At 36.4% G+C, this 27,120-nt stretch overlaps 1 long non-coding RNA gene and 1 pseudogene across 4 annotated transcripts; one reads left to right on the top strand and one right to left on the bottom strand.

Moving 5' to 3' along the window:
• Nucleotides 1–1,615: 1,615 nt before the first annotated feature.
• On the bottom strand, nt 1,616–7,325 carry LOC132633787 (uncharacterized). 4 transcript variants are annotated; one of them, XR_009579807.1, is made up of 5 exons: nt 7,028–7,325; nt 6,737–6,783; nt 2,370–5,032; nt 2,186–2,269; nt 1,616–2,084 (listed from the first exon to the last, which is right to left on the bottom strand). It is a non-coding gene; the product is annotated as an uncharacterized LOC132633787 (long non-coding RNA). The 4 variants fall into 4 exon arrangements; XR_009579809.1 differs by having other exon boundaries at nt 1,616–2,034; XR_009579808.1 differs by having other exon boundaries at nt 2,186–5,032.
• Nucleotides 7,326–8,772: 1,447 nt separating this feature from the next.
• On the top strand, nt 8,773–21,119 carry LOC132630437 (F-box/FBD/LRR-repeat protein At3g52680-like; annotated as a pseudogene).
• The last annotated feature ends 6,001 nt before the right edge of the window (nt 21,120–27,120 follow it).

Genomic DNA, 27,120 nt, shown 5'->3' with positions numbered 1-27,120 from the left:
ATTTTGTAAAGACGCGGAAAAGATCCAAAATATTTATACTCTTTTTGGCATACTATAATTAGGAGAACGGTAAAATTGAAGAATAAAAAAAAGATAAACAGGTTTTTTGGTTAAAGAAAGGTGTCAAGCCACCTTTATTAAATTATCATTCACAAATTTTAAATGAATTCCATGCATATACAAAGATATTGTGAATATTATCTGACACCCCCGTAATTATCATATACAAAAATATTATAGTTAACAACTAAAATTCATAGTCATGCGAGGAAGATCCTAGATTTTCCGTACCCATCCGTTTAATTTCTTGAAAACTCTACTATAATATCAAATGGCCAAAAGTATCATTAGGGGAATAACATACTTGAAGGATAAATCGGAGGATAAACACTCACCGTGTGCATGAATGAAACAAATAATGGAGCAGACAATTAATTTACTTGCACATTGTTATGTTGGTGGTACATACAATTAAACATATGACCGGCCTACCAATAGTGTTGTAATTGTCCGTTGTCTTGCTGCTTAGAACACAAAAAACAACTGATATATTATCTTTATTCCATTAGAAAAAGATGTTAATGTAAATTCTAATTTATAGAATAGCTATACAAGACCCAAGAAAACAAAGACGTCTTTTTCCTACCTATATCGGGACGTAACTCATGTCAAACAATTTTTGCAAGTTTTCCATAAAATTATCGACACAATCTGGAAACATAAGTTCATCAGTACCACGTAAATAAGTTTCTACAAATCACAAAAATAATTGAAGGAAACTCAGCCAGAGAAAAGGAAGAACGAATATTTGCTGAATTACGTAACAAAAGATTAAAAGTATTTGCAGCTGAATTTTGTTTAAGCCAAAGCAATAGTACCTGAATAGCAAACTCATGTCTGTATATTGACACATTAAACACAAAACGATCAGAGTATAAAAGAAGAATGGATGATAGAGGCACCATTTAAACATCACCAAATGATAAATTGGGGAAAATATAGAAAAGGAAAACGTCTCAAGGTCATAAGGAGAAATTAAGTAGGCAATTCAATGTATAACATTATTAGAAATTAAATACATTACGAAGAGGTGCCAGAATTAGTTGCTAAAGATGACTCTTGCACTTCTCAACGTTAGCGGAATGATATTTAATCATGTTTATTAGATAATTAATAAGTTTTAATATTCTTAAATGGCTTTCTCTTTTATTAGCTTTTAAATATAGCACATGAATGGACAAAAATAGGAAAAAGGCCGAAAAAGGCCAAAAACAATAAATGTCAATAGAGGCAATAGAGAGGTGTCACATAGGAATGTCTATTCCTAACTTAATTTTATATATTAACTAGTAAATTTGTCCGCGCTTCGCGCGGTCATAAAATTAAACATCAAGTGATGTTTGAAGAAATCAGCATGTTAAGTATGATCTTTGGTCCAATAATTAGCTCCAAAATTCTCAATGTAGGCATTTCCCATAAATAGTCTACAACGCTTTCATGTCATATTATAAGATGTTTAACTTAAAGCAATTTGGCTAATCCTGTTAAAAAGAAATGCAATTTGTATAACAGATCTAAGGCGATACTTTTTCGAAATTTGGCATCCTATGTTTGATGTCTTAAAAGTACTTGCATGTTTGTAATTTGCTCTAAAACACAATTCTTGTTCAACTTTAGTTTCAAATTGACTACAACAGGAAGATACTTAAACTACATATTAACTTGCTATAACTTTTATCTCATTCCCTATCTGCTCCAGCAACAGAGAGGAAGAAAGGATACATCGAGCTAGTGAAGTCATTAGCCGGTCCCCATGTCTGAATCTCTTGCTATTCTTGTTTTCCAAATCTTCGTTGTACTTATTCAACAGAATATCCTAAATCTTCCCCCCGGCATCGTGGTTTGGCCTTTTCTTGATGAAACCATGGTCTATTTGAAACCTTACTCAGCCTACGACCATTGTTGAAGAGTTAATGTAGGATCACATTTCAAGGTAAACTCTTCCAATGAAGCCCAACTTCGTGCTTTTCCCCCCTTTAATTAGAAAGAGAATGTATCTTTAATCTTTGTCCCGGGAGTCCAAACTTGTGGGTATAAAAAAAATACACAAGTCAAATTTTTCTGGATAGCAAACAATAGTCAGCAGATGCATTCTGTAGGAATGGAAGGAAATAAAGCGACTTACTACTTGGAAGGTTTCTGAAAAAATCAAAATTCTTGATTAGCTACTAATTTTGCTCTTCACATGGCCATGAAACTTCATCGGTAGCTGTAAATTTGGCAATTTACTTCTTGGAGGTGATCGTTCTGATGTTCTATTACAACTCCATAAGCACAATGCAAAGAAATTTAAGAAGTATGAAAATAACCTCTGTTTAACCGCATCTCATAACATTGTAGTCATCCTATGCCTTCTTTTGCTGAAGTATTCGACAAAAAACATCAGAAAGCAACACATATCAAATGGAAATTGTTTCTATTAGATGAACCGTCGAATAGCAGTTGAATACTTAATTAAACTCTCTGATAAATGCTAGGATTTCCACAAGCAACAAAATTGAAGCAAGGAGTAAAAGTAATGGAAACACTAACGTCAACAACATTATCAGTCAAGAGTCAAGTATTTAAAAAGTGCCTTAGAGAATGCTTTGTTCCTCTCATAGTCTATCGTAATCAAGGCTGGGAGTTGCATCTTGCAATATCATTAGCAACAGCTGAGAAATATAAAATGTGTAATGTAAGTATGATTAAACTTTAAAGTGGCTCCACCAGAAACAAAAATGTGGCTGCAGCTATCCTAATTAATGTACCTTCATTGAATTGGAGGATATTTTGAGAAAGGAGCATCAGATCATGCTAACCAAATCTTAAAGAATATCTAAACTTGACACAGGGGAGAAAAAGTGAAATCATAATTTATCAGTGAGCCACATAAATGTGCATATACAGGCTAAAATACAAAGGCATTACTGAATTAAACAGGACCATATTCATCTATGTATTTATGTGGATCACTGTAACTCCTACTTTTATTTTCTCATACTATAAATGAATGAAAATAATAGCCCAAGCTGCCCAGCAAACAATAATTTCCCTAAAATAGTTCAAATAGGCTGAATAATATTAAGAAAATGAAAGGTTCTACCAATAAACCTTGAATTATTAAGTTGTGTAATAATTGCCCGTAAACATCGTTTTCCTCATATTTTTTGGGAGTTTGAACTCTAACTCCCAAATCATATACTGGGTTCTTGCGCAGATCCAATTCTAAGTTCAGTTAACATTTCATTATATTTTATTTCAACTTTCTGCCAAGAAAATGAAATAAGAACATTGAACAATACAAAAATACAAACTGACACTATGCAAAGAGAAAAGAGCAAAAAGAAGGATAAAAAACTTAAAAAACAAGAAATTATTTGCAGAACCTTGCATTGGATCATATGAATGCAATTTAAAAGCTAATAATATAACAACCGGACCGAGGAAGTAAACTCCAATCTTCAAGTGTAAAAACTTGCAGCGAAATTACAAAGATGTCTATGATACCTGCAATTATTCCCATAAATTAACCACTTTTCAAAGTCATTTTCCCTACACACAAAGTGAGAATATCAGATTCCAGGAATTCTAAGTAATACACTTGTTAGTTCTTGATCGAATTAAAAGTAGAAGTTACCAAATTCAAGATCAACTAAGTGAATCTAAATTAGTCACTTATTTGGCGCAACCAATGGAGTATATAACTATTCAAAGAAGATGAACCAAGAAGGTTAAAGAGAAAAAACTTTCATTCTATTAGATTAGGACACGGGGATGAAACTATTTGCGTATCAGTGGAGAGAAAACTCTTGCAGCGGCTTCGACCGAGAGAGAATGGAAAGAACTCTTGCAGAACCATTGATTTCTTCTTCGTCGTTGTGTTGGAAATGCAGGCAAGTTAAAGAGGTCTTTGGGTTTTCCAATTGATGGATTAGGGGACTGAAACGACTGTTAGTGGCTTTAATTAGTCGTGACTGTTGACCTTTGGTGTGTATTAAGGAGAATGAAATATTTAAGGGAAAATGCAAAAAAACCACAAAAAAGATAAATAGGAATCCAGGCCTTAGAGAGGTGCCAACTCAGCCTGTGCTATTCCCAGTCTATATATATATATATATATATATATACACATTTTGTTGCCTTGTCAAATACTCCTGATAAAGATATCTGAAACTTTCTTTCACTGCAATACTAACATGTGTTTCATCAATTTCCGGACCAATTTTTTATAATTCAAAATCAGAAACTTTAGCCCGGAGATTTTCGTCAAGAAGTATGTTCAACGACTTGACATATCAGTAGATAATTGCCTTATGAAAACCAGTATGAAGATAGTAAAGTACTTTTGTTGATCTTATGCAAATTTCATGCCCTTATGTCCAATCCAGATTCAGAACGTCCATAAGATGATACTTAAGAATTCCATTCTCCATGTACCTAGATGGAAGCACATTTCACCAGATCACTGTAGCCGATGAATGTAGTTGTTGCATAAAAGGTAGAAATTTCATCATTTTTCTTCACAATGAAGATGATGTGTGTTAGTCAAATAAATACCAAAGACAAAATTCACTTTTAAAATATTTAAACCAAGAAAAGCCGTAAATATGTTTGCAAAATCTAGATCCTAGATTTAGACATAACAAAAGGATATGGAGACTAATTGATGTCATTTCCTATATGCTTTCCAAATTTACTACAGAAAATCAAAGTTACTTGGAGGCCATCTATAACTAAAATGGTTGTAAGGTATAGACTGCCAGGCTTTCTCTTTGAATATATATGCATTTAATAGGTAAATAAAATATTAGCATATTACAACCGGTAAAAATACATTAATAGTGATACATTCATCTTTTATATTTTTGATGATAGTGTATACAAATTAATATGTCATCTATAAGAACTTGCAATGAAAGTCAAACCTCCAAATATAACAATGAAAGCTTGTAGGAATTCTGCTTCAGCCAATATTTCCTCAGGATTCAACCTGCAAAAACCACGTATCCTACATATCAATCAACATCCGTAAATTTATATATTTTCAGTAGTTATAGAATTAAAGAAATCACTTTCAGTTAACCTTTAGAGTACAAACTGCTATATTTTTTTCTTGGAAGGTAAAAGATCGGTATTATCTATACTCTCATAGTTAGCATACATATTATTTGAAAGTTCACTTAATGGAAAATTAACATATAGTAGTCTAAAAATAGGAACGGGGAGCTTCTTCACAGCCTTCGCCTTCTTCTTTGTGGGAAGAGTTATTTGACGTTGGCTTCTTCTGACCATTTCTTCTCTGCTTATAATTATTCAATATACCAAACAATAGATAATCAATGCGCCATACATGTAATACAAAACCCCTAAGATTAGAATATAACAAAACGCAGCAAACAATAAAAATATTTCTCCCCTAAATCACTGAAAGAGCAAATGAGCGTAGTACTACTCTATGTCATGCATTATGTTAATTAGATGACCAAATCTGAAGAGGAGGCACCAAGCAGAATAAATAGAAAATAAACAATGGATACCTAGAAAGATAAAAAAAAGAAAAAAAAAACTTTATATAGAGCCCCTTTATGGAGAAAGAAAGCAATTCAGTTTTCTTGAATCTTGTCTGCACAGTAACATGAACACAAAGTTATAAGCTATCAGAATTAATTCGACTTTTGTTATTCAAACTTAGCTTGAAATGTCTAAGAACTTTATTATATAGAGGAAGGGAGAAAAGAACTGAAATGTAATTAGAGTTGTATCTAAACACTCTTGGCTTAAAGGAATAAAAGCCCGGAAAAAAAAATGAAAATTCAACTTCAAAAGGCTCTTTTTCCTGTAACTTAGAAAAAGTTATAGTTTTTGAAGAAGAATAATTGTTCAACTTTTAAAAGGCCCTTTTTCCTGGATTTAAGAACAAAATTATTGTTTTTAAGAAGAATAACCATTGTACGAACCTTTCATTCTTAACAACATTGTTGATTGTTATTAATTACGCAACTATGATAAGATATTTACACTTTTATTTTGAAAAGAGTTTTTTTTTAACTAAATTCATTTCCGAAAAGAGGGTTCAATGATTAAAAAAAAAAAAAAAGAGGAAATTGCTTGCAGACCCTTGCACTACGTCATATGCATGTATTTTTTGTTTAGAATTAGATGTACTAAACAACAATTGAACCAACGGAGATAACCATCAACCTTTATAGTGAAAACTTAAACAAAATCCTATAAAAGCTAACAATTCGTGCAATGGGGTTTTCATTTTCAATACTGCAAGATAAAAAAAAAAAATAGATTTAAGAGACACGTTCTCAAAACTAAAACGCAAATTCTTCAACAATACTAAATTTAGAAATACCAAAATAATTTATTTTTTTGCCAATTTCTAATGCATTGATATAGACTGGTTATACTAAATTAGCTAACTCCCTGGTAGACTTATAAAGTAAGACACTATTAAATCAACAAATTAAAATAGGAGTATATTTTACCCACAATGCAAGTAAACCCAAAACTGGGGGAAAAACACCATCTGTAGCTTATCATAATAGACAAATACAGAGTTAATCCCAGTAAACCAACAAATAGCACATAAGAGGCGCAAAATAAATTGAAAGAAACAGGTGAATTCTCAATTTGTATATACAAAAAAAAATATCAACTGATTAGTTGAGGATAAATTTAGTACTACCTTAAAGTTAAGAAAAGGGGAAAGATGTGCACCACGTATCATCACATCTGCAAGAAAAAAATCAATGTAAAATTGGCAATTAGGGCATTAATCATCTTCACGAATACTCAAATAGAGATGTAAAAGAGACGAATAAATCAACTTCTTCGACACCCATTATGCAAACTTTAGAGTGTAAATTTTCAACAGTGGGAATTTGAGAAGGAAATTTTCCACAGGTGTAACGAATCAAAACTTCTGGTCAATTTTAGAAAAGATTTTGAAAATTGATCCAACGAATTCACTTATTACCTTTGTGTTTTCACTGAAATCTGTGCAGCCTTTGATCAACTGGGTCAAGAAGTTCGTCTTGTTTCTTCTCTGTGCTGGATAGTTGAATTTCATTGTAAAAAGAGATGAAGCAAAACCCTAATTAAGAGGACACGTCAAAATAAGAGGTGTAGTTTGTAAGACAAAGAGGCGCGGGGAGTTGGAAAGAATGAGTGAACCGTTACAATTGCAATTAGGGAGCGGTTTTGATGGGAAAATATTAATTAATTTTAAGAAGGCAATATTTGAGTAAAATGGCAAAAATCTGAGAAAATAGAAAAATAATTTTCCTGGACTGTGAGGCCTGCCACATCAGCAGGGTCTATGCCCTGCTTTATATATTTATACAGATTTTAGTATATATTAAACCAACGCACACCCACACACATATACGTAGAAGTTAATGTTCGTCGAAAATGTTTTTCTCAAAATTTTCCTCGACAATCTTTCTTTTTCATTTAAAGGAATATATGATAAAGAAGAATGCAATTCATATAAGCTCAAAATGTGAGAAACTTTTTTTTAATAATTTATAGAATCAAAACAGATTTTATATGCATATACATGATAGTTTCCTTTTTCTTTTTGCGGCTACTGGATTTATAAATTTATAAAAAATAATATTTCTAAAATGCACTAATCCCTACCGCATGAAATGGGGATAAATTCACTAGTGATAGTGACCAAGATAAATTGTCTTCATTTGTCCAGGCTTCGTGAAATTTGGTACTCCTAAAGTAGTGATTTGATTCAAAATTTAGAGTATAACTTATTTCCCGAGTATTATTCAGTTGTCTCTAAATACATCTAAAATATTAAAACATATTTAAGCAATGTAATCGCGGCAACCTTTTGACAACAAGGGTTGCTCAAATCTAAGCTTCCTCAACTTCAAATCCGAATGCTGTGATTCAAGCCATCAAGAGAGCAAAAAGGGAGAGCTCCTGAGAAACAAGTTAAAAAAAGGGCAACCTTTTGATATAGCTTATTGAGGAGATAAAAGGATCCAGTACCACCGGTAATCCAAAGCTCAATTACTCCACAATAATGGAAGTAATAACTTCCTTTGGTAAATTCTCCAAGTTTCTCATATGAAAGATAAACTATATATACTTGTGATTTAATCAATTTATAAAATTTATTTTGTATCTTTTTCGTGATATAAGGGTAATTTAATTAATCCAGGACTTAAAAGATCATAAAGAGAATTTTTTTATCTCCCTAATCTTGACTACGTTCACAAAAGATATGTTACAAATTTAATTTGTTATTTTTACAACCACACAAATTAAAGCACGCACGTACACTTGTTTAGTTATAAAAGGAATATGGAGATCTATAAATTTTAATGTAGCACCTTAGGATATTTCGATACCTTGATTATGAACTATGATTTGATTAGTTGGTAAGATTATATTGTATAAGAGTTGAGAAAGTTTTAATAATTTTTACAAATTGTGGGATTTTCATGTTTATGAGAAAAATAAAACTTTAAAAATTCAAATTGCATGTCAAAAAAAAAAAATCAACTTCATATCAACCTGATCTCAAATTATGTCTAAATGGGACCTAAGCCAAAATATAATTTGGTAAACCCCTACACACACCCACAAGAAAGACTGGCAGCCACCTGATTCAAAATTCGACTGATAACTCTTCCAATGCAAGGCAAAGTTACTATTCAGTGAAAATCACTACTGTATTCTACTTTTTAATGTTAAATAAAAATGAAAGATTTGATGCAAACATCATCACTAAAACCCAAATTTCTAGCTAACAGTGCTACAAGTAAAGTGATAGACAAAATTAGCTATCTACCAGATGATGCTCTACATGTCCAATATCCTTTCATTTCTTTACATCTTTGATGTTGCTCAGTTAAGTATTTTGTCTAAAAAATGGAACTATATGTCACGACCCAAGCCGATGAGTCGTGACGAGTGCCCGACCACTACTGACCATGCACCCCTAAACTTGTAATTGCATCTCACTGAGCAACATGGTGGCCCATACATAGTTTATAACTGAGCTATACTAACTCCTATATGCATCAAGAACTCACAATCTGCGTATATATATAAACATAAGTGCTGAGGATAACAGTGCAAGCCGACTAAGCTGCTACATAAGCTGTACAACAAAATAAGAGCCGACAAAGCTACATAACATCCCAACTACATGCAACTGTCTACCAACCTCTATGGAACACGAGCTGTAGAAGAGACGGGACAATGCCCCGTCATACCTATATATACATGTCAAAATAGCATACCAAAAAGGAACTGCAGCTCCGAACCAAGTGAAGCGCACTGACTGCAGCTGAGTGGAAGGCCTACTAACCTGGATCGCTGGTCTGTCTACCTGAACCTGCGGGCATGAACGCAGTGTCCACAAGAAAGGGCATCAGTACGAATAATGTACTGAGTATGTAAGGCGTGAATAACAACATAACACGAGATATGGAACATAACATGTGATAAAGAGATAACCTGTACATCTGATTGCCTCGTAAAGCGGATACCATGCATGCTAACTTTCATATTTTTTTTTAAACAACATCATATATATATATATATATATATATATAAGTAAACTGCCCGATCATATAGGTACGGTGTCAGACTACTCGGCCATATAGGCACGGTGTTATCATCATTAGCCCGCCGGGCCTCCCGTGTTTGGGGTAATCATCTCACGCCACCCACTAGTGGTTCTGCCTGCCCATGTAGGCACGGTAATATCATACATCATCATCCATAAGCCACCTACCGTAGTGGTGCTGCCCGGCCATGTAGGCACGGTATAATCATACACACACACACACACACACACACACACACACACACACACACATATATATATATATATATATATATATATATATATATATATATATATATATAGCATGAGAGCCCAATGAAACATTTCTGCTCTATCGAGTGACGTAAGGTCGGTAACCTCCAATTTATATTATGGAACAATTATCATCGCTATATCCCACCTTGAAGGAACAAGTAACATAAGGTGAGATCAACAACAATGAATAAAATCAAGAAAATCATGAAATAAGCTCAACAATCTTATAACAGCATCAAAACATAAGCTTTGGAATCTCTAGAATGGGATCATCATCATCATCATTATCATAATAGAAAACATCTATCTTTAACATCATATGAACTTTGAGAACCATGAACTTCTAGCTTGTTGGGAATAAGGATATTATGAAAGACATGTATGGGTTCATAAGAAGAGAATCATGCCTTTAGAAAGAAATGGATTAGCCTTAACATACCTTTTTGGTCTCCTTAACTACTTAATGCTTATCCTCCCAAGCTCGTAAATCTACATTCAAGTTAATTCATACTAGTGTTAGACTCAACGTCATATGCTTGTCTTAAGCCTCAAATTAAATCCTCTTAGAATCTGCCCATATTCGGGCAGCATTTCCTCTGTTTATATCCCTAACCCGAAATCACAATACCAATAAAACAACAACAATAGCAACACTAATATCAACAACAATATCATCATCAATACCAATATACTCAACAAAATATCCCACACGATGTTTACCCAATTTCTCAACCAATCAATCGACTTTACGAAGCTTTATCAACTAAATCCCCATAATACAATTCATAATACCAATAGAAAAAAATATTCTTACCTCAATCAAGGTCTAGAGTTGGAAAATGAGCAGAAAAATGACCAAAAGGGTCCTTTTATACTTGCCAAAGTCGGTTCCACCGACTTAAGAATTAACCTTGCGCGTCCTTCACGCTGGGAGGTAGCGCATTTGAGCTGGTTGGTACCCTTCTGATCGTTTACACCCAGTGGTGGTGCGTTCGCGCAGACCAAATCCCTGGCCTGCTAGCTAGACTTGTAACGTGCATAACTCTTTACTCCGATGCCATATCAACGAGCGATTTATTGCGTTGGAAACTGGACTTCATGGACTTCAATTTAGGATTTTGTTTCACTTCAAAACTCTTCATATGCTAGAAGATATTTTTCCCCAAGTTGGCTCATACTTTGTCGTTCAAAGTGGCACTCATCTTCTTCCAAAGTTATACTAACTCAATTTCTTCAACTCATTTCCTTATAGGACCTCTTGGCATTCATATGTGCATTCTTTACTCCTAGAATATACTCAATAATACTCCGCTCCTCATATTTCAAAGTTGTTTTACTTAGCCATAGCTCAACATACTTACGTTAGAATTTGATAAGTGCTTCTCCAAAAGTACAGGGTGTAACATTCCTCCCCCCTTAGGAACATTCGTCCTCGAATATTAAAGTAGAACTCGTTTCAACGTTAATATCAATATCCTCACCTGCATCTGCTATTATTATTTTACTTACTTGCAGTCTTGCTCACGTATTCAGAACCGAACTTATTCAAACTACGCAACTTATGATCCTCCTTGCGGCCCCTTGAAGGCGATACACCTTAAGTTGATAAACCATAACCATAACTTGCTGACTTTTGATGTTATATAGATTTGTTGCAGTGACAATATTCTCCTGTCCATTTTTAGGGACTAAACCTTTATATTTATAGTCCATTCAATCTTTCCTTATATTCTGCTGGCGATTTCTGAGAACTTATCCATTAACCTCATCATTCATATGAATAGTGATCAACTTGATATTTAATTCTTTCCTTCCTTTTTACCCATATGAGCTCTACCCTCTATTTCTTAATTGATTAATAATTATATCTGGAGCTCTTCTGCTGAAATGTTACTCAATCTCTTGTCTGCATACCGTTCAGTTGTATCGGTACTGATTGATTCTACTCAACTAGTTAATATTTTCCTTAACCCTTTTTGGATTTTCTGACACTAGATATTTGGCATTCCCAGTCTTACTGCGCTAGTATTTGATGATCGTTTACACTAGAGCGCGCCTCAATTTTTGACAGTTAATCTTTCTTGGATTCCTTGGTTTCTTTATATGAGCAATAACATGGTTTCTTCTTAACATATACAGTTCTTCCTCATGTAATTTCTAGCTCATCGTCCTTACGTATATGTAGACTCTATATTCATGGTTTCACAATTCCTCTGGTATTCTTGGATTATCGTGGGTTACCACCAATGTGTGTACTCTCGAGTTCGCTGAATTTCTTGCCCAAGTGATTCTTGAATATTATCCTCCTTCTCTTGTGGCTACAATTTATGCTTGTATTCACAATTATCCCTTTTTCTCATCACCCTTCTGTCCACTAGTTCTTCATCCTTTACCATCCTCGTTGTCTTTTCGACCCTTATCATTTACACCGTTAAATGTTCATTTACTCAGTACTCATTACATACCTTTCTCCACTTTTGGTCCCATTCTCCTTTTTATTTCCTTTTAGTATGTCAGAAATTCTTACTCCTTTGACCTTTATGTATCCTTCTTAAGCTTCACAGATATCCATGCCTTCATCTTCCTGGAGTTTAACTTATTCTTTCCCCTTAAAGGATAACCTCAGAAACTGGTAATATAGTATCCCTTGCTTTCTTGTAGCGACTAAATCGATCCTTGCGGTACTTTATCTTCTAGCTAATATAACACCAAAATTTCCTTTCACCATACATTTTACTTGATTCTCTGTCTTTTAATAAAGCTTCTTATGCTCGGTCTGGGCTATCGGTAATTCTTGTGCTTACATCAAGAATATCATGAAACTCCTCTTCAGTGATCCTCTTCTTTCAATTTATCCTTGAAGTTTCTAATCCTTTAGTCCGGCTGATAAATTAGGGATAAATTTGGAAATTTGCCAAAATATGAACCAGGTTCCTTACCTTGCAGCGAATTCAAATTATTTCACTCTTCCTTTTACCTACAGTTTTTCAATCATAGATACCTAGCAGAACGATTACTTTGCTTGTTCCATGAGGTTTCATTGCCACCAGCTTTGTTCCATTTAGACGTGCCATTCCTTTATTACCACCTTTGAGATTCTTCTTGGACTCTTGGCCTTTGCTTGATTCTTGCCTGATAAATCTCCCCTATAATCCGGCATGCCCTATTTGTTTTTGAGTTTATCAGTCACACAGATATTCGAAGTCTTTAATACTCATTTCCTCTATTTACCTTTTTGCGATTGGAGACTTTTGTTTGTTCCCTCTTCTATACTGACCTTATCTTTTAGCCAACCAAAGCTGGTTTCTTCTTTTAATACTATCGTAAGTCGATGTACTATCGCATCTATTTTTCACGACCCGCTCTTTCATTTGCCCAACTCATGTTGTTCGGTAGTCTTTCTTTACTAGGTGGTTGTACCATAGTCAGGCGTCATAGTTATTCCAATATCTTGTCAACCCTTGTCCCTTTCTTAGCTTCCCTTTCAATACCATAACTTGTTTGTATTTATACATATCCCTCGTACATTCATCCTATTTCCTTTATGATCAAATTTTTGTACTCCTTATCAAGACTCTTGTCCCATGCTATCGATGTTTTGCCTCTTGGCTAGACTTGTTAGCTTATTATCCTTCCTTTTGTCCTTGATGGTTACACAACTTCCTTTAACCAGTTCATTAGTACACTTTCCTTACTTTCGCTCTTAGGGTCATTCTTGACTTCCGTTGCTCATAAAGTGCTCTGCCCCCACTTGCCATTCTATAGCATTGGCCCTAGAATTCGTAAAATATCCTATTAGAGGTATGAATATTTTCTATTACTAAAATCGTCTTTTTGGGGAGGGGGAGGGAGGGGGGGCTTTCCTTTTTCTAGGTGAACGTATCAATATGGCTTCATATTTATCCTTTCGAAAGTAGTTTAAGAGTCAGAAATCCCTTGACACCTTTCATAAACCTGGTTATCCTTCTCAGGGTATATCCATACCCATAGTTATTATACTTCAACCCTGTTTATCAAGATCTATTTCTGGGATCTTTGCATTCGTCCTTTATCACATATTGCCATACTTTATCCTTCCTGCCTACTTACTTTAAAAATTTATTCGAATGGATCTTCGCCTCTAACGCCGCCTTAACCCTTTTCTCGGAAACTTTTCTTGACCTTTACTAGCAACATACTTCCCTTGCTTACACTTCTCTTCTTCTCATGGCATCATAATCTTCGTACTCTTAGGTCACATATTCTTCTTCTCCCTAATATTGTTGCATCATGGTTACCCAACTTTAACATTCGGGAAAAGCAATATCAATCTACCCTGTAGCACTTGCTACCTTAACTTCAATACCCAGCTCAATCAATACCTTTAACATATCGTAAGATCGATCGTAAGGGCACGCATAATATTTGATATGGCCACGCACGAGTTATCGTTTACATCGCTTATTAATACCTCATTTACGAAACATATCAATGCTATTTAAAATTATCCTGAATCTGTGACTTTAATACATCTCCCCTCTTTTTGGCCTAATTAGCCAGACTCATACCCCACGATCATTTAAGATTCTAATTGTAAGACTCATATGCTCCTAATTTCCCTTGGGCTATTCTGGTTCCTCATATTTCTCACATGTCTGAATCTGTAGGACTTCTTAGCATATTTTCTAAGCCCTGATTATGAGCCTCTGGCAATATAGACTTAATGAATGATATCCACTCAAACACTTACTTTTCTTTCCTTTTTACTCATAAGCTGACACCGCTCTTATTCTTCTATCGTCAAGTAGTCTTTACCACCTCTGTCTGAAAAATCAAGGTAACCTTCTTATAAGGGTCACATCCGTCCTTTTTATTGTTGTATGGTCTTTTATCGCATGTCTTTAAAAAAAAAATTAAAGTTCTAGTGGAGCATCCACATAAAACCCTGTAATGCATTCCCTTCATGTTTGGAAAAGTTCCTTACTTCCCTGGTTGGATAAATACTATCGTAACCTTTGAAACTTCTAATATCTAGAAAACTTTCATAACCATAAGTGCACACACGCGACTGCCTTTCATTCCTAGTCCCGGGGTTCCTAATGGTAGCAGAAATGTCTTAGTAATAATTACCCGTAAATACATCAGTTATCGGTTTCTTTAAAATTCCCATTCGTCAACTATTAGATGATATCCTATAATAATCACACATAACATAAGGAATTTCAGTAAAAAGACCCATATACCTGTAGACGGCCTGTCCTGGTCCTGGTCTTGTGAACTGTGAAGTGAAATATCTCTTTTATCATTCTCCCACCATCCACTTGTTTGACCATCCTCATTTTCCCCATCATAGTCCGATGGATACAAATACTCTGGCAGCTCCTGATTGATTGAAGTACAAGACAGAGGGCTAGAATATTTCGTAACACTTACACTCATAGCTGCTCTAACGTAATGCTCAATCATAGGAGAAACTGGAGGGACCAAATCTGTGCAGCCTCAGGAGCCTCCTACTCCACTGGTGTCTCATACGAACCCTCAGACGAGTCTGTCTCATAGTTATCCTCTGACGGATCCTCCTCTATAGAAGTCACAGGCTCCGGGAGAGTCATCTTAGTCATCTCTTCAGAAGGATCAGACTCAGTAGAGTAACTAAGACTCCTCCTAATCTGTCCAGGTTCCCATGGTCCGGAGTCCACCCTAGGGCCTTCCTTGCACCCCCACTGTCAGAAACCGTCCTTTTCATCTATATCAATCTGCACTTACCTACAGGAAAAGAGGGTTAACGATCTTTCCTAGACACTGGCTATATTGTACGAACTAAGATAGAAAGAAAGGTAATTCATTCCTAAATGCCTCGCAGCCTCTTATTTATAAGTGTGGCGTGCTTCACACCCATAAAGAAGACTCTACTAGACATGGTCTGTAGACAATCCTAGGGCAGAACTGCTCTGATACCATTTTGTCACGACCCAAGCCGATGAGTCGTGACGAGTGCCCGACCACTACTGACCAAGCACCCCTAAACTTGTAATTGCATCTCACTGAGCAACATGGTGGCCCATATATAGTTTATAACTGAGCTAAACTAACTCCTGCATGCATCAAGAACTCACAATCCGCGTATATATATGCTGAGGATAACGGTGCAAGCCGACTAGGCCGCTACATTAGTTGTACAACAAAATAAGAGCCGACAAAGCTACATAACATCCCAACTACATGCAACTGTCTACCGACCTCTATGGAACACGAGCTGTAGAAGGGACCGGACAAGACCCTATTATACCTATATATACATGTCAAAATAGCATACCAAAAAGGAATTGTAGCTCTAAACCAGGTGGAGTGCACTGACTGCAGCTGAGTGGAAGACCTACCAAGCAGGATCGCAAGTCTGGCTACCTGAACCTGCGGGCATGAACGCAGTGTCCACAAGAAAGGACGTCAGTACGAATACTGTATTGAGTAAGGCATGAATAACAACATAACACGAGATATGGAACATAACATGTGATAAAGAGATAACTTGTACATCTAATTGCCTTGCAAGGCGGATACCATGCATGCTAACTTTTATATTTTTTTTTAAACAACATCATATATATATATATATATATATATATATATATATATATATATAAGTAAGTAAACTTCCTGACCATATAGGCACGGTGTTATCATCATTAGCCCGCGTCCGGGGTAATCATCTCATGCTGCCCACTAGTGGTGTTGCCCGACCATGTAGGCACGATAATATCATACATCATCATTCATAAGCCTCCCACCGTAGTGGTGCTGCTCGGCCATGTAGGCACGGTATTATCATACATATATATAATATATAAAGCATGCATGAGAGCCCAATAAACATTTCTACTCTATCGGAGTGACGTAAGGTCGGTAACCTCTGATTTATATTATGAAACAATCATCATCGCTATATCCCACCTTGAAGAAACAAGTAACACAAGGTGAGATCAACAACAATGAATAAAATCAAAGAATCATGAAATAAGCTCAATAATCTCATAATAGCATCAAAACATAATCTTTGAAATCTCTAGAATGGGATTATTATCATCATCATCATCATCATCATTATCATCAGAGAAAACATTATCTTTAACATCATAAGAACTTTGAGAACCATGAACTTTTAGCTTGTTGGGAATAAGGATATTATGGAAGACATGTACAGGTTCATAAGAAGAGAATCATGCCTTTTGAGAGAAAGGGATTAGCCTTAACATAGCTTTTTGGTCTCCTTAACTACTTAACGCTTATCCTCTAAAGCTTGTAAATCTACATTTAAGAGAATTCATACTAGTGTTAGACTCATCGTCATATGCCTGTCTTAAGCCTCAAATTAAATCCTCTTAGAATCTGCCGAAATTCGGGCATCATCTCCTCTGTTTATATCCCTAACCCGAAATCACGATACCAATAAAACAACAACAATAGCAGCACTAATATCAACAACATCATCATCAATACCAATATACTCAACAAAACATCCCACACGATGTTTACCTAATTTCTCAACCATCAATCGACTTTACGAAGCTTTATCAACTAAATCCCCATAATACAATTCATAATACCAATAGAAAAGAATATCCTTACCTCAATCAAGGTCGGAAGAGCTTTAAATCTTATTTATCTTTGATAGATTCCTTCGTCTCGTCAAGATTTGATGGTTAGAATAAGAACTACAAAAACCTATACGCTTCCCGAGCCTCATTGATGGCTAACTTAAACACTTTATGACCACAATTGGCATATGGACTTGTAGGAACATGCATGTATGTTGTGGAATGGTCTAGAGTTTGAAAATGACCCGAAAAATGACCAAAAGGGTTCTTTTATACTTGCCAAAGTCAGTTCCACCGACTTAGGAATTAACCCTACGCGTTCGCGCTGGGAGGTGGCGCGTTGAGTTGTCTGGCACCCTTCTGCGCGTTCACGCAGATCAAATCCCTGGCCTACTAGCTAGATTGTAACATCCATAACTCTTTACTCCGATGTTGTATCGACAAGCGGTTTGTTGCGTTGGAAACTAGACTTCATGAACTTTAATTTAGGCTTTTGTTTCACTTCAAAATTCTTCATATGCTAGAAGATATTCTTTCCCCAAGTTGGCTCAGTCTTTGTCGCTCAAAGTAGCACTCATCTTCTTCCAAAGTCATATTAACTCAATTTCTTCAACTCATTTCCTTATAGAACCTCCCCGCATTCCTTATGTGCATTCTTTATTCCTAGAATATACTCAATAATACTCCGCTCCTTATATTCCAAAGTTGTTTTATTTAGCCATAGCTCAACATACTTACGTTAGAATTTGATAAGTGCTTCTCTGAAAGTGTGGGGTGTAACACTATATATGGAGGATAATGCCTTACTTGCATTTCGATATTAATCGCTTTGGTTATGAAAGAGTTAAACAACCGCGGGATTTGGTTATGACGGAGAAATTTAAAGATTTTATCAATTGGGTCTTTATTTCCCAATGCGCCGAGTAGTATTATTTGGTTTAAGCTCTATTATGGCAATATTTTCAATAAAGTGACTATTTTTCGTTGGGTTCGTGTTGCAACAAGGCAAAATGTTCGAGAACTCATGTTAAGTTTTTGTCCTGTGGAGTCATTTGAGTTGCCTTATTATGTTGCGACTTGCGGATCTTTAAGAGTTGAGAAATTATAGTTGCCCGGGGCTATACTTGAGTATCTTGATCATATGTTTTTCTGTCAGCTCAAATTCTTGATCTTGTGGAAGCTGAGTTATCAAACGAGCATTTGACGAGTTGTTTATTCTCAAGATGTCATCTCTTAGAAAAATTGATATCGGGAGATTGTACTTTTGGAACTATGATTGTGCTTCATATTGCTTCAACGTCTCGGGTTTTATGTCTCTACTAAACTATGATAGCAATGGAGAAAGTTACAACAATTGTAATGTCAAGATTTCTTGCCCAAATCTCAAGGTATTGAAATATAAATATAGAGAATCTCTTGCCTATAGAAGTTGTTCACATCTTCTTTTTTGATGCAGATTGCCCAATTCAAAAAATTGGCATGCTTGTGCATAAGATGATCAAGAATGTCCCTTCTACATCAGCTTTGAAATTATGCATGAGTTCCATTTCGAGTCTGTATATATAGTGTATCTCATCAAGTAAGAAACTTTCCGGTCATGTTTTATAAGCTCAAGTCTTTAAAATTGACAGTGAGAATTAATGAAGCCTGGATGCAAGTCATGATGCTATTGCTCAAGCATTCTCCGAACTTGGAGGTTCTTAAATTATTTTCTGATGAAAATTTCGGCTGGAATGAGAACTGGAAGCTGCATGACCTTAGTGAAAGCATTGGAATCTCATATGAGGTTGGCTCAGTTGGCTGGTTTCAAATATGAAACAAATGAGATGGGGCTATGGACTTGGCACTTTTGTAACCCAAAAAAAAAAAAAAAAAATTGGAATCAAACTAACCCATTAAAAAAAAAACCAAACTAGACTTCACGCATAGATTTCTGTGCGTGAAAGGGACATTTTATTTTATTTCCCTTTTTTTAAGCTATCAAAAATCACGTTTTTTTTTTCATATTTTGAGCAAAGATTAGTTATGTTTCAAAACCCCGAAATATCAATATTTTATACAGAACTTAATATATTTTTTTGCGTACAATAACATCGGCTCATTACATCAAGTATATCTAAACGTTTAGATCGTCGTTTTAGGGGTTGTAGAGTGCCCCGAAGTAAGTTTTGTTTGCTTGGAAACTTGTCATCTTTAGATCTAAGTGTCATATTTTATAGGATTTTGATTTAAATGTTTTGAAATAAAAATATTATATTAAAAAATAATTCTTCCAATACGAGAGGTTCAACCAAGGTATAATATATCTCATTCAATGCTCCCATCAAGATTTGATCCCATGTTGTTAGCATAAAAAAGAAGTGAGTAAAAAAGAGAGGCTAAACCACCAAGCCAAATTGGTGAATGTTGCAAAGTAGACACTTTTTATTTTTTATATTGTTCACTAATGCTATCTACCTCGTTTTCATAAATTGAATTTTGAACCTCGAACTTGACATTCAAAACATCATTACCACGGGATTAGCATCTCGAAATGGATTTTTTATCATTAGATTTTTACTAAAGAATGAAATTTTTGCACAAATTTGGGGGAAAATTCAAATTGAATGGGATAACGGGTGTTTTTTGGAAAATCGGCTCGGCTAAACCGCCTAAAATATACCCTGAATCAAAAAAACAAACGCGTAAATCGGACATCCGAGCGCAAAGTTATGACCATTTAAAGTTTCAACAATTTACAACTAGTTTTCCACCTATGCTCCGGTCCTTATTTTTTATTTACGTGAGTGAAGAGGCATATGTATACTTGATGTAATGAGCCGATATTATTGTACGCTAAAAAAAATATTAAGTTCTATATAAAATATTTATATTCCAACATTTTGAAACGTGACTAATCTTCGGTCAAAGTATGAAAAAAAAAACTTAAAGATAACAAGTTTCCAAACTTACTTCGAGACACTTTACAACCCCTAAAATGACGATCCAAACATATATGTATACTTGATGTAATGAGCCGACATTATTTTACACTAAAAAAATATGAAATTCTATATAAAATATTTATATTCCAGTATTTTGAAGCGTGACTAATCTTCGGTCAAAGTACTGAAAAAAACTTAATTTTGAGTTTGATTTCCAAAGAACAAAATTTTCAAGCAAACAAAACTTACTTCGGGGCACTCTACAACCCCTAAAACGACGATCCAAACGTTTAGGTATACTTGATGTAATGAGCCGAATTTATTGTACGCAAAAAAATATATTAAGTTCTATATAAAATATTGATATTTCGGAGTTTTGAAACATAACTAATCTTTGCCCTAAGTATGAAAAAAAAAGTGATTTTTGATAGCTTAAAAAAAGGGAAAAAAAATAAAATGCCCCTTTCACACACAGAATCTGTGCGTGAAAGGAACAAACTAAAAAAGTTACAGTTTGGTCCTTTCACGCACAGATTCTGTGCGTGAAGCCTAGTCTGGGGGTTTTTTTTTAATGGGTTAGTTTGGTTCCAATTTTTTTTTTCTTTTTGGGTTAGAAAAGTGCGGGGCTCTAGGCTACTAAGATTTTTCCTAAAGAATGCACAAGTGTTAGAAAAACTGACAATTGTTTGGCCTGGCTATGCTGAGAGATTAATTCCTTAAATGGTCATTAAACTCGTAGAAAAGTTCTATTAAAGTAATTTTTGAAATTTTTTGGACAATAAAGTCATCAAACTATGTTCTTGTTTTCAATAAAGTAAATAACCTATTTTTAGACATAAAACCCCTTAACCCATATAAAATTATAAAACCCATTACCTAGGCATAATCTTTAGATACTTCAAATTTCTTATTCAAGTTAAGGGGCTGCAAAAAGTTCCTAAGGTCATGTGTTTCGAACCTGGGCTACGATATATTTATATTTTTTGACACCTCTTAATATGAATCCTGACTCCGTCACTGCTTATGATGGACGAGTGGATGCTACTTCAGGTTTTCTTGGCTTTTCATTTTCATTTGTGTCCCTGCAGTTATTACAATTGAAAACAGTGGATTTAAGACAGATGGTCGCATCCTGCGTACTTTGGGAAATATCAAATTACACTTCCAAACTAAAATTTGGTACTTTGGTTTTAGTATTTCCATATTCAATATGGTAGTATTTGATATGCATTTTAAAAATTATTCGATATTCGGTGCGGAATTCGTTATTCGTTATCCGTAACAAAATGTTTAACTACATATACAATCCATATTTATATTTTATTATTATGTATATAATAATACTAGATGGCGTATGTTCGTGCTACTCACGGGTCCAACACTTTGGATTATAGTGTATCTATGTGTATGTAATTGTGTTTGAGTAATGATAATATATATATATATTTTATATTACTAATAAACATATATAAGTTTGCGCTAATATATACACACACACACACATATATATACACACACACTATGTTCAAAACACGATTAATATAACATTATAGTTTGCGTTCCGTATCCAAAACTTTATTATATTAGTGTTTGCTACGAATACAAAGTTTGCAAAAATTTATTAATACTTTTTAAAAGAGAAGACTTGTTTAAAAGGAAACTATTTTCCTCTTTTTGAGACAAAACAATAGCAATATTTAATCATCAATTGATACTTTGAATTTTAATTCGATTAATTTAAAGGCGTAAAATATTCTATTATTAATGTATGTAGATTGGACCTAAACAATACTTATTATTTTTTTTATCAAATTTTGATTTGGATAATTCTAATTCAAATTATTAAATTAATTTTACATGTTTAAAACAAAACAAAATAGAAATTTGATTTTCTATTTAAAAGAAGAACTACTATTTTTTAATTTTTGGTGAATATTCTTTGTTTAGCTCATTTTACTTGTCGTGTTGTCTTTTGCATGTTTTTTTAAGGAAATGTCAATTAGAATTATAATTTGACTAATTTACCTTATTTATTATTTGATCTCCATTTAATATTATTTTTGCTTTTACGATATTAATCTTTTTTCACATTTATTAGAGTGAGAATAAAAATTAAAAAGTAATTAAATTCTATCTTATTTTAAAATATAAATATTTTAAGTATATTTATTTTAGTAAACATAACAAATAAATGACATGGCAGAATAGCAAATACAACAGTTAAATATCTAGATTAGATCTCAGTCTAATATAAGAAAAGAAAGAAAATTGTGTGGTTTGGCTACTTAACCTTATGAAGAAAAGCAATAATATAGGGTCCACATTTTTTGCTGTGTAATGATTTCATTTGCTCTCACTAATGGGTTGATACGCATGTGGCAATGAATCCATTATTGTTGACTTAATAAGGATACTTTGGGAATTACACGAATATTGTTTGATTTTTTAATATCGGGTTCATGTTTTTTTTAATGTATTGCTTGTTTTTTTTAATATGGGATCCACTTTTTTCTTTTTTTTTACGTGAGTTTGGAGGTGGTAGGGTCTACTTTTTTTTTTTTTGTGCATGAGTTGGAGGACGGACTACGATCCTCCTCCAAACTCATGTTTCTATAATAGTAAAAATAATAATAATCAATCTATAACTAATTAAAGGCTTAAAATTCTAAAATCCTTCACACAAAACCTTCTAACTTCTACTATACTAAATAGGAGTATGACACAATAACAATTATGCCTCAGTCCCAATTTTACTGGGGTCAGTCATCTACGTCCATTTATACATTTAAACTCATTTCCTATTATCATCATACTAAATAAATAAAGAGTGAAATCTATATCTATATATCTATATAAAGCAGGGCAATTGAGAGGCGATGGGGCATCACTTGGAAATTTGAATCAATCACACCTTAGGTGCTTCGTACAATTAGAAACTTGGGCAATTTTAGGAATATTGTAAAAAGAAAAATTTGTTAATCGGATGCGTTCATAAATATTAACAAAAGAAATTTTTTTGGCATATCAGGGGCAAGGTAGGACCTTGCAATGTACTACCTACCATATTAATCTCTCCATTTACTTTTATTTATCCGGTATTTTAAAAATAATTTTTCACTTTTACTTGTCGCTTTTAGCATATCAAAATAAAACAATTTATTTTTTTCTGTCTTACCCATAGTATTAATTACTCCAAATTATTTTTGAAATCCAATGCAAATATGCACCAATTAATATGAGTACATTGATAGATTATGCACTTCATTTATTATTTCTTAAACAATGTAAAAAAATCCAAAGTGGACAAGTAAAGGTGAACGGTGTTTACCCCGGATTCGGATAATCAATTAAATTTGTAAGCGGGTATAGGATATGTGCTTTGTCCTTGATATATATTAGATAGAGAAAATGAATGTTTGAGGGCTCCTTAATAAAGCGGCTAATGATGCGAGTTTGCCGAGGATATGAACGTTTATGAACAATATATGATACTTGATGGAGGAAATGCAATAATAATGAGGAGGGAGTAGCCTTGGCCGAATCGAATAATGAGAGAGATTGTATATATATGATTCTTTTATTACATGTGTTCTTGAAGAAATAAGAGGAGCCAACCCCCTCCAAGGAGGGGGATGTGCTCTATTTATAGTGGCACTCCCACGGTTCTCTTACAATATGAGGTAATAAAATAATAATAACAAAGACTGCTCTGCACGGATTTGGTGGGATTGGACTGACGGCGCCGTCTGACACACGCATGGTAGGTAGTTGACCATGATTTGACGTTACTGGCGTGTGGCTTGTCTGCAACGGCCACACGGATAAACGGCCACTCGGGATAAACGGCCGCTCGGGATAACGGCCACTCGGATCACCGGCCTATCGGACCAATGGCTACGAAAGCCCGAGTCCTCGGGCTTGGCCGTTCCAACGATGCAGAAGGCAGATCCGTCGGTCTCTTTGCTTAGCTCCGGCCCTAACTCCTTCCTCCGGTTCCTCGTTCCACCGGTTTGCCTCGTACCCGGTTTTTACCGTATACAGATAGCCCCACACTTCCCGGATCTCCGATCTATCGGAGTAACGGGGAGTGGATAACTTTCGAAAACCGGTGGATCTGTCAGCTCGTCGTTATCTTCTCATTTTGGCGGGAACGGCTGCATAACGCCTCCCCTTTTATCGGCCACGTGGCACACCCCGGGTGGTCTGCTCCTGCCAACCGTCCTTTGCACGTCGTTTCAAGTCGCTTTGCATTAATGATGGGGCACGTGGCGCCGTCTGATTGGTCACCCTCGGTAACCGTTCCTCTCCCATGCCTATATAAGGCCTTCTACCCCTTCACTTTACCATTTTCACGTTTTTCTCTTCCTCAACTCCACCCCATTTTCTGCACTTTTTCATCTCTACTACACACAATCGACTTCCCATTTGATCTGCAGCTGGTTCAGTGATTCACTTAGCGTCCAAAAGAAACAAGTTTGTTTCCCTTTCTTTTAGTCACCACCAGTCTCTTCATCTTTCTTAAATCCCTCTCTTGGGCCTTCCCCTTTTTCCTGCTACCACGATGTCCGAATCCACTTCTCATGATGCTCCACCGATATCCTCCTCGGGTGCTGAGCCTGCGACTCCGGTTAAATTCGAGCCCACGGCCTCGGATATCATACCGGTTAAATTCAACTTTAACAAGGACCTTGAGGTCGAGAAGCCTTCCTCCGTTTCAGACAGGGGATTTGACGTGAGGCGGTATCCCTCATCTATCACCGAGGAGAGGCTCGACATAGTCCGGGCCGACTGCGGGTGGGACACCCGTCCGGTTCGGGTGTTCGTCCCCGGGCCAGAAGAATCCGTTACCGACCATCGTGAAGGGTTTTTGTATGTTTATACATACCCCTTCACTCTCAAACTCGACCCCCGGTTGACCCGGTCATTCTCGACATGTGTCGGGTTTACGGCGTTACAGTGGCTCAAATCGGCCCAAACGTTTGGAGGGTCGTAGCGTGTCTCCGGATGTTGGCCAACAACGCCGAGGAGGAGTTCACACTGGCCCATCTGATACGCCTTTACTCCCCGAGGCTATTCCGGGGTGGTGTAATGAAACTGGCCAAACGGAGCCGGAATCAATTCTTCTAAAAAATGGATGAAGATCGAGACCGGGGATGGTTGGAGCGATACGTCCGGATGAAAACCGAGGACATAATTCCAGCCGAGCACATGCCTTTCCCGGAGAAGTGGAATAACAAGCGTAAGCCCGAAGTCTCGAACAATTGCGTTAGTATTGCCTCGTCGAATTTTAATTCTGCTTTCTCACCGTTTCTTTCTTATTTTTGCCAGCCAATGGGTACGTTCCTCCGGTCATCCGGAATCTGAGCGATTGGGTCACCGTGCTCCTCGCTCAACATCCCTACGACGACCGGACATGGGCTCACCTGTCCCGTGGCCGATGGGTCGCCCAAAACCACGGTAACTTTCTATTTTTATTCCGCTGCATTCCCCTTTATTCGTTTCATCCTTTGATCTTTGCTAACATCTTGTCCTTTTAGGTTTGCCTAAGGGCTCGGTGGCAACCAGATCGGAGTCGGGGACCGCCCCTCCGGCACTGGTGCGCGAATTCGACACAGCGGGTTCTTCTCGGGTCCTCTCCGAAGCTGCAAAGAGAAAGCGGCCCTCCGAAAAGATGCAGACGCCGAAAAGGAAGAAGGCAAGGAGTGTTGCTCGCCCTTCGAGGGAAGAGACAGAACCCGACATCATTGTTCGGAGAGTCAGCTCCGTTCCCACCGTGGCTTCAATACCGGAGGAGGCGGTATCCGTTCCGCCCCTTCCTTCCATCGGCGAGGGTCTCTTGATTCCTGCTCCACGTTCAGGTGCGGAAGAAATACTTTCACCAGCTCCTCTTCGGTCGATTGACTTTGTCGACATTTCAGGTGAAACTTCTTCGGAAGACGCTCCCCTGCAAAGAAAGAGGCCCGGGGATGCGGTTGCCGTTGAAGCCGATAAAGGGGTAGCCCCGGTACCGGAGAGCGAAGCCCCCACGGGCGCTCACCCGTCCCCCGAGCACGAGCCTGCTACACTTGTGGAGCCCTCGGCCTTTGCCGAAAATATTGAAGCTGCTCCAAGTTCATCTACCCCGGTTCTGCGGGTGGATGACTTTGACGATATGTTCTCGAGCACCCCTCCCTCCCCCCCGCTACCGGAGAAGCAGCGGGCTTTGGTCATCTGCCTATTCCTCGGGTCACAAGGCCGGCTAACCGGGTCTCCGATTCAGGGGCCAGAGACAGCTTGGTAAATATCTTCCCGGCCCCGAGCGTGGAGCCAAGGAGAACTAGATCTGCCGTAGTCACCGTACCCGAGGACTGCAGCTTTCTGTCGCGCCCGGTGGGCGTAGCGAGCTATTTGCGGCCCCTTATCTCTGAATCGGACAAGCGCAAAATGACCGGGCTCACCTGGCAGTGCCTCATTAACGAGGTTATGCATGCAAGCAACCGGGTAAGCCCTTCTGTCATCCTTGTTCAATTTATTTGTGGATTTTACCCTTACTTCGCCTAAGCCTTCTGACTTGTTTTACCTGTAGAGTGTGGTGCTGGTTAATGAAGCTTTCATCCGTGCCCAACATGAGATAGATGATCTTCGAGGCCACTTGGACGCCCAAGGCCAGGAAACGGAGAAATATCGGCATCTCCTTCAGGAGAAGGAGAAAGAGTTGCATCGGACGGCCGTATTGGCCAAC

This window comes from Lycium barbarum, chromosome 3 (genome assembly GCF_019175385.1).
Source record: "Lycium barbarum isolate Lr01 chromosome 3, ASM1917538v2, whole genome shotgun sequence".
NCBI lineage: Eukaryota > Viridiplantae > Streptophyta > Magnoliopsida > Solanales > Solanaceae > Lycium > Lycium barbarum.
Note: the sequence above shows the minus strand (reverse complement) of the source record. Positions and strands in the feature narration are given on the sequence as shown.